Source organism: Vitis vinifera, chromosome 1 (genome assembly GCF_030704535.1).
Source record: "Vitis vinifera cultivar Pinot Noir 40024 chromosome 1, ASM3070453v1".
Classification (NCBI taxonomy): domain Eukaryota; kingdom Viridiplantae; phylum Streptophyta; class Magnoliopsida; order Vitales; family Vitaceae; genus Vitis; species Vitis vinifera.
Genome location: NC_081805.1, coordinates 12,370,480 through 12,387,885, shown reverse-complemented (window position 1 = coordinate 12,387,885; position 17,406 = coordinate 12,370,480). Strand labels below are relative to the sequence as shown.

The window sequence follows — 17,406 nt, the reverse complement described above, 5'->3', positions numbered from 1 at the left end:
AAGGGTAACTTTGGTCATCTTTGCATGTTTTACCTTTTTGTTGATTATACAAAATTGACTAGGTTACCCCTATCCTCAAGGCTTGGGATACATTAACTTTTTATGGATTAAATACACCTTAACTCAAATAACCTAAAAAAATTGCATAAAACTCTTAAAAAATTCAAACCCATCAACTTCTCTTGTCTTTGATTACCTTGTTTTAGCATAATTCCCCCACCACTTGATGTCTTTTTTACTTAATACCCTTTACTTATAGGAAAGGAAACACATTGCCCTAAAAAGTGCTCCATTTCACTATCGTATATTCTAGTGCATTTGTCCAAATAACCCTAGAAGAATTAACAAAGAAAAAATCAATAGAAGAAAAAGAAATAAGACCAAACATTGTTTCTAGGGAAAACTCTAATTTATTTTCTTTTGTTTGTTTTCTCATAAATGGCGATTTTACTGAGCTAGGCTAGAAATAGCTATTTTGTTCCAAACATGCTTGGATCTAACTTTATGTACTTTAAAATGATGTACTTTCTAGAATTTACACTAGTCTTAGAGGGTTCAATATCATCCTTAGTTCAAACATGGGGCCATTTAGGTAAGTGTGGAGGTGAATAATTACATTAAAATGTTTATTTTGGTTTTTATTTGATGATATAAAAATAACAATAGGCAAAAAAAAAAAAAAAAGGATTTTCGTGAGGCATGCTCGAGCACCCCATAGGAGCGCTTGAGTGCTCCAAATGCTCAAGTGATTCCTGTAAGTGTTCAAGTTCTCATTTGCACATTTTTGTCCATTTTCTTATTTTGATTTTTTTCATGATATAGGCCTAGCCCACTAGGGTTTTTAAGACTATAAATACACCTTATATTGTTGGATTCTATTATGTCTTAGTGCTATATTTCCATTCTTCTTTGTGCATTTCCAACACTCGTAACAACTCCATCTTTGTTGTGGCGATTGACTACAATACCTAAAGTTATTGTGGGGTTAACTGAACAGCATTAGGTGCTACATCACAAAGAAAAGATAAGTGTAAGTGTTGGTAGTGTAAGACACTTAGAAGATGATAATGTCTAGTCAAGGTAAAACTATGTACTTGTTTTTTCATATTTAGTAAATTGACTTCATAGTTGATTAATGAATCATGATTTTTACACCTAACAAATTTTTAATAGATTTTGTAAGTGGTTTTCCGTGTACGTTATGTGTCTATTGTAAGATTGAATTTTATTTTAATTTCTAAATCTTTTATTAATCAAAAAAATTTATAGTAGTAAAATATGAAATTTTTAGGCTTAAAAATAGAACTATTTATTCACCCCCCCTTTAGGTAATTTTAAGAATCAAGATTCAACTTTCAATTCGCATAAGAACATTTTGAATTTAATTTTTTTTTTCAATTCCTTCTTAATCTTGATACATGGAATTGCAACAAGTGAGATCATTGATAAACAATCTATCATACTTTGGTGGAAATAGCTATCCTTATTGGCAAGCTTGTATGAATTTTTTATTGAAAATGCAAGGTGAACAAATTTGAAATGTTGTTGAATTTGCCCGTGACCTCCATTAAACTTGGGTGGAACTAGTAGATTCATTGGAGAACAAAAGCCTAAACATGAAGGCAATGAGGTAAACACAGGACCCTCTAAAAGTATATTTAATTGTGTTCATCCTAATGAGTTTCATAAGTAACAACATATAAATGTGCTAAAAAGATATTGTAATTGTTACTCATAAGGACACTTCTATTGTGAAATGGCCCAAAATACAAATTTTAACTGCCAATTTTGAGAGTATTAGTGTGCAATAAAATGAATGTTTTCTTTTTAATAATTTTTATACTTGAGTGATTTGTCAACTCAAGAAAAATCCTTAGATCTCCTTTTGAGATATTTTGATTTAAGATAACCACTACAAAGGAAAAGTAAGGACATTAACTTTGTTAAAGTTGATGAAATTGTGGATTCTTCTCAAACCTATAAAATGTCCCTTCCTAGTTCTTAGATGTATTAGGATATAACTTTCAAAACTTCTAGAATAAAGGTAATGAGTCTAAGAACCTAATGATCTATGTTTAATTTTTCCTAAACTTTCTCTTTTGTCTAAAAATTTTTTAAATAACATGAAACCTTATAATAGATTACTTGCAAAATTTAGACTCTAAAAAGAGAAAAAGATCTTACACTTAAGAAAAAGAAAAAAGAAAAAGTTTCATAAAAAAAATAAGGAAATAGAATGTTTTGATTGTGGGGGAATGAGGCACATGTTAATTATCATAGTTTAAAAAAATACCAAGAAAACTATGCATGTGACTTATAGTGATTCTGTGTCCGATGATTGTGAATTTGAGAACTCTACGAGAATAAAAATTATAATACTTTTGTTGACTCTATTACGTTTATGGCTGACTTTGACTATGATTCTTCAATTGAATTAAATCAAAATGATGAGAGTGAATTTAAGTTTGATGACATCCATATGGCCTATGATGCTCGATATGAGGAAAGTTTAAAGAATAAGAGCCCAAAGTGTTAAAGTGAATAGAAAGACAGTATAAATTTAAAAACTTTGTGATAATTTGAAAATTGAAAACACCAATCAGTAAGGTGAAGTTTCTTGAGGTTGAACTTAACTCTGTAATTGAAAAATTAACACTTGAAAATAAAAATATGGGAAAGGACATGGCTAGTACTAATTGGTAAAGGGAAATATACTAATGGCAAGTGTGACATAGGATAAATTAGCAAAGTTAAGACTCCTATTAATGGGAAAACAACATTTGTAAAGACCAAGGAGAGTGTTCCTTCTATGAAGGCATCTTTTAACATCACTTCTTCTTGTATTATGTGCAATAAGATTGGACATGACAAAAGTAGGTGCTATAGCAAATTTTTCAATAGATTTTAGGCTCGTGTAAATAGACTAGTGAATGAGTCCAACTTTCTTTAAAACAAAATTTTGAATACTAAGAAAGGTAAGAGGTCTTGCACTACATCCAAAAATAGAAAGAGTCAAGTAAACATGCTTGTCAAGTTTAGACATGGCAAGGAGAAGCATGCAACGTGTTAAAAATCACTAAAATATCAACAATAAATCAAAACAAATAAGGAAGAATTGTGATAAAATGGAGGTTGATGATTGGACTAAACTTTCCTCCTTAAATATCATAAGCCCCACTGAAACACAATTTTTCATCGATATTTTAGTGACAAATCCTAATATTTGTGTCCTTAGTTATAGTCAACCAAGAAAAACATAACAAATTTCCATCCAAACCTCTCAACCCCATAGTGCCACTACATAGGGAGAGCATGGAGGACACCCTTATCTAGTTCATGCAAAGTAATATAGCTTTCAACAACCAAACTTCACAAACCTTGGCAAATCTATAAGCCCAAATCATAAATCTAATTGAAAAACCAAAGTCTAGTAGGATGACACTTAGAGATAAGTGAATGGGTGTAATTAAAAAATATATATATATGTAATACCTAATTTTTCCCTACGAGATAGTAGAGATGGACAAACTATTCAATCAATCAATATAGTCAAGAGATACTCAAGATAATAAAAAATATAGCAATGGACACAAAGATTTCTACGTGGAAAACCCTCATACTAATCGTGAAGATAAAAAACCATGAGGTCTAAGACCGTTAATTTGAATCCACTATATGAGAACAAGTTACACATATTTACTTAGTCGTTTTACCGTAAAGACTTACTCTCCAATACCTATAACTTGATCCATGTTCATGATGTAACAATCTCTAATTGCTCTAATGAATACTCTTCAACCACACTGAAGAGATGCAGGTTTTCAACCCTAGATTTTTTTAATGAATCCTTCGAATGAGAGATCAAGAATGGTGTGACATGTCAATATAGACCTTCCATTTTATCCCCTTAGCACATTCTTTATTAAGTACTCTTTCAGTACTCCATATTAGTAATTCCTTGGTGGCCCATTACTACTTATATAGCCTACCTTTTTAAGCCACCTTTGATACTTTAGTTGAGGGATTTATATAGCCCCTTATTGTGGCCCTTGATAACACCAAGTTAGATCTAGGAATTTTTTTTTTTTAATTCTTTTTTAGGATGACTCATTTAGGTACACCTTTAAGACAACATACTTAAGCATATTCAGTACACTTTTTAGGTCACCTAAGCACATCTTAAATCACCTAGTTTCACTTAGACACTTCCCTAGGTCACCTAAGCACCTGTCGGCTTAGACACTTTCTGGGCCACTTGGGCACTTTACTGATCACCCTAGGTCACTTAGACACATTTTTTATTACCTTAGGTTACTTAGACACTTTTATGATCACCTTAGGTCATTTAGTCATATTTGGCCCATTTAAGCATACTCTAGCCCATTTAGGACACTTGGCCCATTTAGGCACACTTGGCCCATTTAGGCACACTTGACCTATTTCGACACACCTTGCCTTATTTAGGCATACCTAGCCCATCTAGGCACGCCCTAGCTCATTTAGGCACATCTAGCCCATTAGACATACCCTAACCCATTTAGACTTACCTTGGCTCATTTAGGCATACTTTGTTCTATTTAGACTTACCTTGGTCCATTTAGACACACTCTGGCCTATTTAGACATATCCTAGTCCATTTAGGTCACTTAGGCCCATTTAGACACACTTGACTCATTTAGACACATCCAAGCCCATTTAGACATACATTGGTCCATCTAGCACACTTAACCCACTCATTTAGACACATTCAGACCCATTTAGACATACATTGGCCCATCTACGCACACTTGGCCTATTTAGACACACCTAAACTCATTTAAGCACACTTGACCCATTTAGACATTCCCAAACCCATTTAAACATGTTCTGGCCCATCTAGGCGCATCCGACCCATTTAGGTTACTTAGGTCCATTTAGACACACTAGGGCCCATTTCGACCACTTAGGCTCATCTAGGTACGCCTTACCCCATTTAGGCACACCTAACTCATCTAGGCACACCTTGACCATTTTAGGTCACTTAAGCCCATTTAGACACACCCTAACTCATTTAGGTCATTTAGGCCCATCTAGGCATACCTTAACCCATTTAGGCACACCTAACCCATTTAGACATCCTAAGACCATTTAGACATACCTTGACTCATTTAGGTCACTTAGGCACATTTTTCATCACCCTAGGTCACTTAGGGACTTTTTTTATTTTTTTATTTTTTTTTTATTTTTTTATTTGTCATCAATTTGACCCATTTAGGTCATTTGGGCCCATTTAGACACACCTTGACCCGTTTAGGTCCCTTAGGCTCATCTAGGCACGCCTTGGCCTATTTAGGCACACGTGACCCATCTTGGCATGTCCTGACCTTTTTAGGTCATTTAGGCACACCCTAACCCATTTATACATATCTTGGCTCACCTAGGCACACTTGAACACTTTCCCAATAGGTAACTTAATCCACAAACTTAGATTCAGGTTTTTCAAAGACTTGTTTTTCCAAAAGTTTAAGGAGTCATTTTTCTTAGGGTTTAGTTTCTTATTTTATTCTCTTTAAAAAACTAAAAATAAGTGGCAACTCCTGGTTTTTTATAAAATACAGTTTTTTTCACTTAAAAAGTGAGTCTCACCATCAAGTAAGGACACAAGTGAAAAATGTGGATCTATGGTTAAGTTTTCTCTTAAGGAGACTATTTCTCAATCCTAATAATAATAAAAATCTCTTTAATGATAGAAAGGTTATAATGGGGTATATATAGGGCTAGAGGCCGAAGAGGCTTAATATCTTAAGGGTTCTAAATAGGATTTGCATGAAATCTTTGAAAACATTGTGCTAATCTTCAACATAAGTGCACTTAACCATCACTTAAGTGCCTTAGGCACTTGAACAATGTTAAGCTCTTTAGCGGTCCCAACCCTTAAGCATTGTTGCCCACTCAAGCAGCCCTACCATATTACAAAATTAAACAAAAACTCATTTTAATTCTAAAAAAAATGTATCGTTCCTCTTTATACCTTGCAGGAGCCTAACTTGGCACAAGTGAAATCTTCTTAGACGTACCTGTGACTTTCTAGTTGGACAAATAATAACCCTAGGTTTTCAATGGAGAGTAAGTCACCATCTCAAAAGATTTCTAAGACAAAAAATAACTTGGAACAAAATTTACAACATACAAACAAGACTCAATTTCTTAACACTAACCATAAGCTTAAGCACACATGAGAAAAGGAAACTTCCTACTTAGCCGTAATTGAATTGTAAAGAATAATTCTTAGTATTTGAAAATAGTTAAGAGGAAGGGAACATAAATGTGATGATCAAATTGAGGAGTTCAAAAACTTTTAAGAAATCCTAAGAAAGATAAGAATGAGGAACCTAAATCAGTCAAAGAGATAAAACCTGAGGATGATAGGAATCCATTAGGTAACCCCAAAAGAACCTTACACCTTTCCCTATTATCCTTAAGCCCAATTCAAAGAAAAGATCAATTTGCCTCTCTTGATGCCATTTGACGGTTCCATTTTAAGCCAAATTCCTTAAACAAATGTGTATGGTCAAAAGGAAAATGAGTGTACATAAAAAGACATTTTTAGCATAACGATCTTCCACTACCATTCAACACAAAGTTCTCATTCAAATATAAAAACCTCGAATGTCCCACCATAATTGTGTTGCTTGGTACATAATAGGAGAATAAGTCTCATAGGAGCAAGTGTGAACCTTTTATCATATTATTTCTATGAAGAAATGAATTTGAGAGAGTTAAAACCTATATACACTATCTTGTGTTTAGCAAACAGGTCTATTAAGATACATAGGGAAGTGGTTGAAGATGCTTTGGTGCAGGTAGTTTTACCATCCAGTAGACTTTTTGATCCTAGACACACCATATTCCCAGCATCCTTAGAAGACCATTGTTGGCCACATGCAATGCTTTGATTGATTGTAGTAACGATTTAATGCAATTAACTTTTAGAAACATGATCCTTGATTTAATCATTTTCAACCTAATCAAGCAGCCAATCAAGGATGGTGTGGAGAAATTATGTAAATTGGAAGCCTCAATGCAGGAGCACTTAGATTGAGGAAGTAATCCATGAAATAGTAGTAGAGAAAGAGGCATCTTTCTGGTTACTAGTACAAGGTAGGCATTGGTGCTAGGGCAAGTAGAACTTAAACCTCTGCCTAAGGGACTTCAATATGTCTTTTTGGGTGGACAAAGGCAAGAAGGGAGTTGAGAATGTTGCATCCGATCATCTATCCAGAATCACAAAAGATTGCATTCCAGAATCCCCATCCACAAATGAGCACTTTTCGGACGAACATCTACTAGCAGTGAGTCAAATGCCATGGTATGCTCACACAATGAACTGGCCACTAAACAAATGCAAGTATTATTTCCCTAAAAATTATATTTTTGTTTTGATAATTTATTAAAAACGCCTTTTATTTATTATCCATACACTACCTAATTTTTCATGAAAATATATATATTTAAAAAAAAAAAAATGCTAGGGTAGAGGCACTTCTACCATGACCACCTCCAAACAATGCTTGAACGTTTGGCACACCTCACTTTGAGTTATAACTACAAAAGCGGAAATATACAAGTAAATACCATTTTTCCAATTATTTAATTTTCTTCAAGCCTCCATTGATCACAAAATGCATTAGAAGCAAGTTAGGAAAAAGAAAAAAGAACAGGAAAAAGTAAATATTAGGGTTTGAGAAGGGTTTTTAAATAATTATATATATAAAAAAAGTAATTAGGAATAATTTTTAAAATTAATTTTTTGATTTTTTTTATAACAAAAAATATATTTAAAATTTTAAAATATTCTCAACCTGTTTTTATACATTTTAAAATATTTTTAAAATAACTTTCACATATCATTTTTTATTTTTAATTATTCTTCCAGTCTGCATAATTAATTTTTAAACAAATCCCATAAAATAAAATAAAACAACTAAAAACTATTAAATTATAATCTCATTAAAAAACTGTTAAAAAAAACTATTTTCTATTAAAAAAATTATCAGACACATTTTGGAATGTAAAAAACAGTTTTCTCGTTTTAAAAATGAAGCTCTTATGTTTCACCTCAATAAGTATTTCACTTCTACCACTGGAATAGTACTGTTCCCTTGTTTAAGCTTCCATTTTTTTTATTTTTTTATTTTATTTACTACACTTTACGTCACTTCGGTTTCTCGAGTTTTGTTTCATGAAAAATGAAATGAAATGTAAAGATTTAGAATTTGATAACTACATGTTGTATTTAGAATATGGAAAAAGAAAAGTAACGTCAGCTTTCTCCAACGTGTATACAAGGTGTATGTTCATTAAATCCCTGCAGCCATAAATTTTTTTTTTATTAAACTTAAATTCGATCTGACACATGCTATCTCTCCTCAAAATTTTAAGTTCCCCATTCCTAAATTTTTTTTAATAATCCGTAAGAATGGTGGGAGTGAATCAAGTTGAGTAATTTAAGATATCTGATAAAGTAAGAAGCATATATTCTCAGTACACATGGTATGATTTATTCTTTGATCTTTTTCTTTTTAATTAAGAGTATGATCTAAGAGAACAACCTTAAAGCAGAACAAGGAAGCATCTCCTTTCAAACATATGTTTTGGGGACATTCTGATTGTAGCTCACAGTTTTGTCTTCCCTTTAGATCAACTTGCGCCAAAGCAACAAGTTGATAGAGAAACTTACCTGCTGCCAGTCTAGGTCATTGAATCCCTTTAATAATTGGTTGAACCTTCAGCATGCCACCCACATAATAGTACCAACAAACAACCCTTCTGAAGATTTTGATTCCTGCAATTTGAACACAAGCTGCAGATTGGTACAGTTTTAAATATTATCATAATTTTTACATCTCGAGTATCATATAACATAAAGTGGGAGGAAAGAAAAAGGGCAATAATGGAGAATGGTTCAAAGATACTGAAACCAACTCCTCTTTGCTTTATTTTTTTCTTTTCTTTGTGTAACGCTTGCTTTTTATTTTTTAAATTTTGTTTCAGTGGGGTGCCTCAGTTGGGAGAATGGAGGCAGGTCATGCAGCAATTCCACTATCAGTACAGAGTTAATGACTGTTAAGGCTGGAGGCTGAATCCTAATGGCGCTTAAAAGAAAAAGTTATAGAAAGCTATAGCTTTGAGACCAACCTCGAGAATCTACAAAGTTACACCCAACAACACTTCTTTTCTTCTTAATAAATCTATGAACTATTTGTAAATTTCACTATTCTTTTCCAGGTACTGTTCTCTTGAGATTCCACTAGTAACAAACTTTAATGCAAGAGTGAGTATCTAATAAGCAGTAGATTAACCTTTAAACAAATATATAATATGGTAGTAAGTACCTACCAAGTACCACACAATCAAAGTAAAAGGTCCCATCCACCACTTTCTATTTCCTTATTTGGCATTGGCTTCAACTGTAGGACCATCTTTGTGCTTTTCATTTATCCAAAACCAATAGAAGCGATGCTAAAACAAACTAACAATCTACACTAAGCACATGGCCGTTATTCTCTCGTTTATTCACAACATACACAGCATAAACTTTTAATCTCAGGCGGGACATTCCCATTTTCTTTTATGGATGCCATTGCCGCTAGCATTTGGAAAAATAAGACTGAATCTATTTTTACTACAATCCTTGTGTTTCTACCCTATTTTATCTTCATAGTCTAGTGAAGTTGACCCAACATTCCATGAGCACACTGAAATGGTGCTGAGAGTTAACCAACAGTTACATATGCAAAATGTTTAAGAACATACTAAATGAGTTGTTAAAAACTTGGTATTCAAAACAGCTTAATCAATCCTATTCCCAAATGCACGTTAACATTATTGTACCTACCATGCCAGTGAATTTTCGTAGGCATTTTTAAGAAATGTACATTTAAAGATGCCTAGCAATGAAATATTAAGTGAATAGTTCTCTACATGTCACTCATGCATGCATGTATCAAAACGGATCCTTCAATCTTTTGGGTCTAAGGTCTGGTCCCTGTTCATGCAGATTTGAGTTTCTATGCAAAGAAATTGGGATGTATGATTATATCAATGGGTCAATTAACCCATGAAACAAGTTATTATCTATCTTGCATGCTACAGCAAGCTCCCTAAAAGAGATTATGAACCTTGTGGAGAAGGATTATGAGTATAAAGCAATAAATCAATCATTCTTTTACTTTAATTGGAAGATAAAAAGCAGAGAATGAGCCCATCAATAGCATATCTAAGCTGGAGTTGTATTGGCTGGACAAAGACCACTCCACCCAATTCATAACATACTATAGAAACTCATCACCCAAGTTTGATAAAGTATAAGAACTTATGCTTTAGAATATTCCTAGATACATGTGATTTTGTATGCAATATGAGAGCGAGAAAGAGAGGGAAATAAAGGTAAAGATGGTCTACATGGATAAACGGGGCAAGAAAACAAACTAGCAATTATGTGTATATGAGAGAGAGAGAGAGAGAGAAGGGGGTCTTTTTTGAATCATTGAATGGATGATTCAGAGCTTGGGTACCCAAAGAAAGAGCAAAGAAAAGCATAAAGAAACACATTTAGCACAAGAAACCAAGAACTGTTTTTTATTGCATAGAGAAGAGAGCTTGGAAGTCTAAAGTGAGGAGGAGATCTTAGAATGGTATAAAGCAAGTGTTTGGTTTTTATAGGGGGTGTTGTATTCCCCATACTTTCCCTCCCTTGCATTCTTTATATGACTTGCTAGCCACTGTAGCTTTGGCTGCCTCATGGCTTGTGTCTGGTGAGTCACCCCCAAGAGAAAGAAAAACTTCCTTTCCTTAATAGCAAAGGAATAGTAATTTACCAAGATACCCCAGCTTATTTGAGTATAAATTAAACTCGTATCCACTTCACTAAAATAAATTTGTATAAAGTCTCTTGGTTTTGTTATAATGAATATTAAGCTAAATGAGTAATTTAATGACCATTAGTTGAACTTATAGTGAGCATAATAATTAAACAGTGTTTTTAACTACATGTTGAGCACAATTTTTCATGAAGCATTCCTATATAATTGAATCTTCATAGTTTTTTTTTTTATGAGACTTCAATTTGTCAAGGGTTTTAGGATTTTTGTGACTAAATTGGTTTTTTTTCACATGTGACAACATATCTAAGACTTCAATTTGTCAAGGGTTTTGGGATGTTTGTGACTTCATATTGGTTTTTTTCACACATGTGACCACAGATGATATTTGTAATAAAATAAATCACATATGCACAAAGAAGCATGAAGAATTTTAGTTTTATAAAACCAAAAGAAAACTAAAACAAATAATTTCAAGTTACCCATAATATTCCCTAGGCAAATATACATCATTCTCCCCTGCATGCACACATAAGCATGGTCTGGTGACATGGCAAGATGGTTAGGATTACAAGAACTGGATTGGGCAAGTGTTAAATAGACAAAAGCAGCACATATGATAGGGACGTAGGGAACTGATGAAAAAGATACTTAGCTTCTCAAGGGTCTTGTTCCAACCCCTTTATCCATCATTACAAGATTCTTCTATAACAGCCTTAATTTGCTTAGATTGCAGGCTTATGATTGGGATGAATCTAAAACTCCTCTAGGTGTTTTGGGGCCCTCCCTGCTTTATGCTTTAAAGCCTCCTCCAGATCCCATAAGAGAAATTACATGCATATATCTACAGGAATGTTTTATAAGAATAGAAGGATCACAATCTCAGACCTTCTTATTCTCTTATTACTCTAAAGAGAAAGAAAATACTTCTATCTTCTTGTTTCTTTGGTGTAGAAACCATGGTTTTTAGTGCTCAAAGAGTGCTTGTCTTTCTTATTTGCATTGGGGTCTTAGCAGTAGAACCAGATAAAGTCTCTGGACTGAGAAGTATAGATCTTGTCCTCAGACAGAGCCAAGAAGATCATATGCTAGCACCAAAGAATCAACGTATTCTTAAGGCAGTCGTCGTGGAGGACCTGAACAGAGAGGAAAATGCAGCACCTGTGAACAAGAAATTTGACCTGAATCAATCAAGCAAAAGAAGAGTTCGAAGAGGATCAGATCCTATCCACAATAGATCTTGAAATCTCCTCAACCAAGTGAACAGCAAAGAAGGTGACATAAAGGAGAGAAATGCCTTGTAGCAATACAGTGAAAACTAGAAGGTGGTGGGTTATTTAGCTTTCTTTAGGAGTTTTTATAAGGTTTGGTTGGTTGACTTGGTTCATTTTCCCTATTTTGTTTTAAGAGGTTTTTTATAGAGAGATATGTATAGCCAAGCTACTTAGAGGATAGTGCTTGAAGGTATTCAGTAAGCCAGCATCATCTCTATGTTGTAAGTTGAGATCATTATCAATGACCAAGGACAAAGTACAGTATGGATGATGATATTGGCTCTCTCTCTCAAAAAAAAAAAAAAAAACAAAGAAAAGAAAAAAGAAAAAAAATGACATATACATAGTTGTGACTCTTAAGTTTTCTTTGAAGAAAAATTTCTATGCTTGGATTTCTTATTATAGTTTCTTGCAGGTCATAGGAAATTCTTTTGTATCCCTCCATCTCTAATAAGAGTTTGTCCTATGTAAGGGAGCCTACTTAATTTTATTTTTCTTTTAACACATAAAAGAGCCAATTAACATACTTCAATTTCCTCTAACTTAAAAAAAGAGAACTTATTCTTTTCCCTCAACAAACATGAACAAATGTATGCTAAAAGATTCAAATCCAAACAATGTGTCATTATTGTCATTCAAAATGCATATACTAAATGCCTTATACCTAAATTATCTATACATGTGTGTATTCTTTTGGGTGGTAACATTCTTTTGTTTTTGGTGGTGGATGTGTGTAACTATCTGTCATTTTGCTCTTTCTCAAGAGCTGGGATTAGAAAATCCTTTTCCACTGAGCAGACAGCATATGGAAGATGCTTGAAAAGAAACTAGCTTACCAGATTACCTCAACCAATGCACCAGATGGATATGGATGCAAATTGATGCTGAATATCTGTAATCTTTCTCAGTTTTGGTATAGTTGTCATGAATAATCTCTTCCATGTAGTCTAATTTCTGGAACAAAGCCATGTAGAAAGACATAGAATAGAAGCAGACCAACATATCCTTGATGGAAGTTCAATTCCATTGTTGAGCATCACAGGGTCAGTGGCCCCTGTTGGCATGAAAAAAGTGATCTTCAGGAGTTGTTTCCAGAAGTATTCATGCATGATTGGGCAAAACATCCCTTTCAAATGTTTTCCAACAGAAGCTTCCACTAAAAAGTAAACATCCTTTTCTCTGTCACAAAACCATAAAACTCTCAGTAAATGTCTCCTGAATGAAACATGAATAAAATCAGAAGATACATAACTGTACGGAAATGATAGGAGCAAGATAAAGATAACATCTTTAGCAAATTAAATAATAAGGTTATTCTGAAGGCATATTTTCGGAAAGTAAGATATCAGATTGAAGGAGGGGAGCAGGGCAGAGCGGTAGAAGCTAAAGGAAGCAAGATCCATTGAAAAGTTTCTGGATAGTGTAATATTAAGCTTCAAACTGAGTAGTACTAAAATACTGTAAGTTAAGTAATTTGCTGATTCAGTCTACCTCAACCCCAAAATTTAACAAGAGAACTAACTATCCCAAAGCATGATGTCAATCGAAGCTATACAATCTACTTCTTCCGTACTCTCCCAATTCTAATGGCATAACTTGGAGAACCCCCTATGAGCAACTGGCCCAAAAATTGAATTAGCTATCTGGATGATATCATTCATCTAGGTTAGATGCAATGAATAATACGTATAGGGGCAAGATAATCCATTGACATATGGAACAAGCTAGGGCAGCGCATTAATCTGAGATACCCATTGACCACTTCATTACAACATATTAATTATAAGTTGACCACCACAATCGTTACATTGATAAGACATTCGCCACAGCAATCTGTAGTACACATCCATCTAGCAAAGGTCATCCCCATAAGAGGATGACCCATCATCAAAATCCCCAACGAACGGCCCCTCATTAATAATGAAATGGCCAATTCAATTAATACCCAGTGAATATCCCCAACTAGTAATGGATGCCACCCTAAAGGCTCAATGGCTTCCCATAAAAATGATGTCCTTCACCATTACTGCTCTCCTAGTAATGGGCACTCCTAAAAAGGCAAATATTCCTCCTCGAAAACGTAATAGAAGGAAGCAAAGCCGGTAAACTATCACTTTCTTATGTGTTATGTCCTCTAAGTTCATAATCATGGCTGAATTGATCATTGAAGCAGGGTCAGCCCTTTTTTCTAACTAGTTTCTTGCAGATTAGTGGAAGGGATCAGCCAAAGGATGACAAAGGAAGAAAGAGGACAAAACAATAGGTGCCCAACTTCTCCATATTTTTTTGCAATTTGTGGCAAGGATAGTTAATAGTATGTAAAAACCCCAGAAAGAAAAGATGCTAGTCTGCCAGAAAAACTAGTCACAGATTGCAAGGAGGAACTAAACTTTAATTTAGGAGTGAATTCAGCAAGAAACCTGATGCAATTAATATTCTGTTTGTTTCAACAGACACAGAAGTCTCAGAGCAGGAGAATGTTACTATAGTATTTCCATACCATGGCAGAAGAGCATGTAGGTGCTCTCTTTCATTTTGAATAAATACAATTTCCATAAACAAACTACTAGTAATACATGTTTTTGCTTTCTCTCATATTGAAAGTATTCAATGTGTTGTCCAGAGCTTTTAATTATGCATTTTAAACTTTGTTTCATTTTGGAAGATATAAAATCAGGAATCAATAAACTATAAATAATACATTTCTGTGCTTTCCATCATCCTGAAAGACATAATTTTTATCACCAAACTATCCAGGAATACCATTTTTCCCTACTAATTCAGTGGCAAGGCCAATTCCACAGAAGCATTTTCTATAAAATACTTCCTAACGACATGAAGCTAAATGTCAAAACTATTAACATAGATGATATCATATCAGTAATCAGCTAAGGTTATTGAAACAACTGTGGAGCAGTGTTTATTTCTGTGATTCGAAAATCTTTAGGATTTATGGAATTTCACGTGAATTCCAAATAATTTTCATTTGAAAGTAACCAAACAAGCGACAAAAGCGAGAAAAACAGAAACAACTCAGAGCATATCGTTCGTTATTCAAGAAAACAATGAGGTTCTTAAAGAAAACTCTCAAATTTGTGTGCACCTGATTCAATCACGAACAATGGCTATGACCGAATCCGCAGAAACGCGATGCGGATTAGGTATCCAACGTTTTGGGGAATGCATTCCGAATTGGTAAAACGGCGTCGAGTCAGTCACAGTCCTATACGATAGAAAATGAGCCCGGCCCTCTGGGCCATGGTGATGGGCTCCTAAATCTAGCCCAGCCCTAGTTTGGAATGGTGTTGTTGAGCTGGGCTGGAGTTGGCGTAGAGACGATATGAAACTTTAATGTTACCAGTGGGTCTTGCTTCCTGACTGGTAGTGGTAATGGTATGTCCTCCTATAAAATAAATAAATAAAAATAAAAATAAAATCTTAGTGTTGTTTGGATTTTTTTTTTAAATAGAAAATGATAATAAATTTTATATAAAATATAATAATTTGTATATATAATAGATGTAGTAAATTTTTAAAATTTGAGATAATAAATTTTTTTAACAATTTTTTAAAAGTGATTGTCTTCTTAAAATAAAACTCAAAGAATTTTTCTATTTAAAAAAAAAATGATTATTATTTTATATTAAAAAGGAAAATAAAAATACATATTTAAAGAGGCTCTTCAATATGTTGATTCTGAGCATAGTTATATGTTAAAGACAAGACAAAAGACTTAAGGCCTGTGTCCTTTTTTATAATCATAATTTCTTGTCATTTATGTTTTGTTTATAGAACTGTACTGGTGGAGGGAGATATGCCATTCCCTAGGGCACAGGAATCAAATTCTAGCATGTCACAAGAACTGAGACACTTGCACAATCGGAATACGAAAGAAAAAGGGAATTAACAAAAACAAAATGATAGAAAGGAGGAATAGGAGAGGAGGAGGAGGAGGAGGAGGAGGAGGATTCTTAATATCTTATCTCCTCTTGTTCATTCTTTTGGCAGGATGTGTAGATATTTCACTTTTTCTCGCCCCATAACCTTATCGTCTTGCTGAAATGTTGCAGAAAAGAACGCAATCCTTTTTTATGCGCGAATGCTTATCCATCAATAATTTCAAAATACAGAGGTATTAATTAGGGATGGAGAGGATTACAAATGAAACGCGGGGGCGTCCTTTGTCCTTTCGTTTTCGTGGGGTCCAACAGGGCTTGAGGGAGAGTGGGCTCATGGAATCTGGTTCCGTGTTGAATGGTGGAGTCGACCTCATTATAATGGAAGGCCCATGCACGGGTGCAAAAAAGATTTAAAAGGCGAACCACACTCCCTCATCACTCATCACTCATCACCACCTTTGCCATTTCACCTGGCTTATTTTGAATCCCTAACTACCCTTTCTTGTAGGCCATGCCCTCCCCCTCTTTAACAAAACCACAATTATCATACGAGTGTCATTTTCCTTGTTTTGTTCAAGAGGAGCACTTAATAATGTTATGATATGCCCGTATATGCTATCATTACAACACAACCCCATCTCTTCTCTCACCACAATTTGGACAACAGAATTAATTCCTAATCATTCATCAAGCATAAACCCACACATTCAGACAGCACGCCCCCTATAGTTGTTATTCTTCCAAGCATAGCAGAGAAACCACCAGATTTTTCAAGTCTTGGTCATCACATAATCAGAGTCAAGCTATTTTGGAAAATTATGGCGTCTAAAGGACAGGTGGACATTCTCCTTGCATCCAAGGTGTTGCGGGGGGAGGACTTGTTGTCTTTTTAACCGCTTTATATTTATGTTTTCATTGGGCAGGTGTTACTTCCTACAGGGCCGAAAGGTGAGGTGGACCCAAAGATGATGGGGGGAGGTGGTCCTGCTTTCAAAGTAAGTTTACTTTTGATGCAGATTGCATGTGCATCCTCTTGACACTTTTTGGCACCCATTATAACAACCGTCTACCTCCTTTTTGATGTATTCTGGGATTGGGCGATCCTAACCATAAAAACACAAAAGCTCCTCTTCCAAGTCCCAACATTATGTATACTTATTTGGTAATTATATTTAGTTGGTCCAGATACGGCCAAAAGAAAATTACAAATATCCAGATCTTATGCTTATTTGGTTTCAAGGGTCTCTTTCTCCTTCCTCTTTTCTCTTCCAACTCGTCTTCCCATTTTTTCTCTCATTCTTTAGGTCCTTTTTTTTGGCTCAAATCATTTCATCCAAACAAGCAGCGCTAACAAGTTAACTTTAGTGAAGC

General features: G+C 34.4%; 1 long non-coding RNA gene across 1 annotated transcript; it reads right to left on the bottom strand.

Annotated features, from left to right (window-relative positions):
• Nucleotides 1-11,286: 11,286 nt before the first annotated feature.
• Nucleotides 11,287-15,468, bottom strand: LOC104879762 (uncharacterized). The gene is made up of 3 exons (XR_786156.3): nt 15,240-15,468; nt 12,973-13,315; nt 11,287-12,023 (listed from the first exon to the last, which is right to left on the bottom strand). It is a non-coding gene; the product is annotated as an uncharacterized LOC104879762 (long non-coding RNA).
• Nucleotides 15,469-17,406: the final 1,938 nt, after the last annotated feature.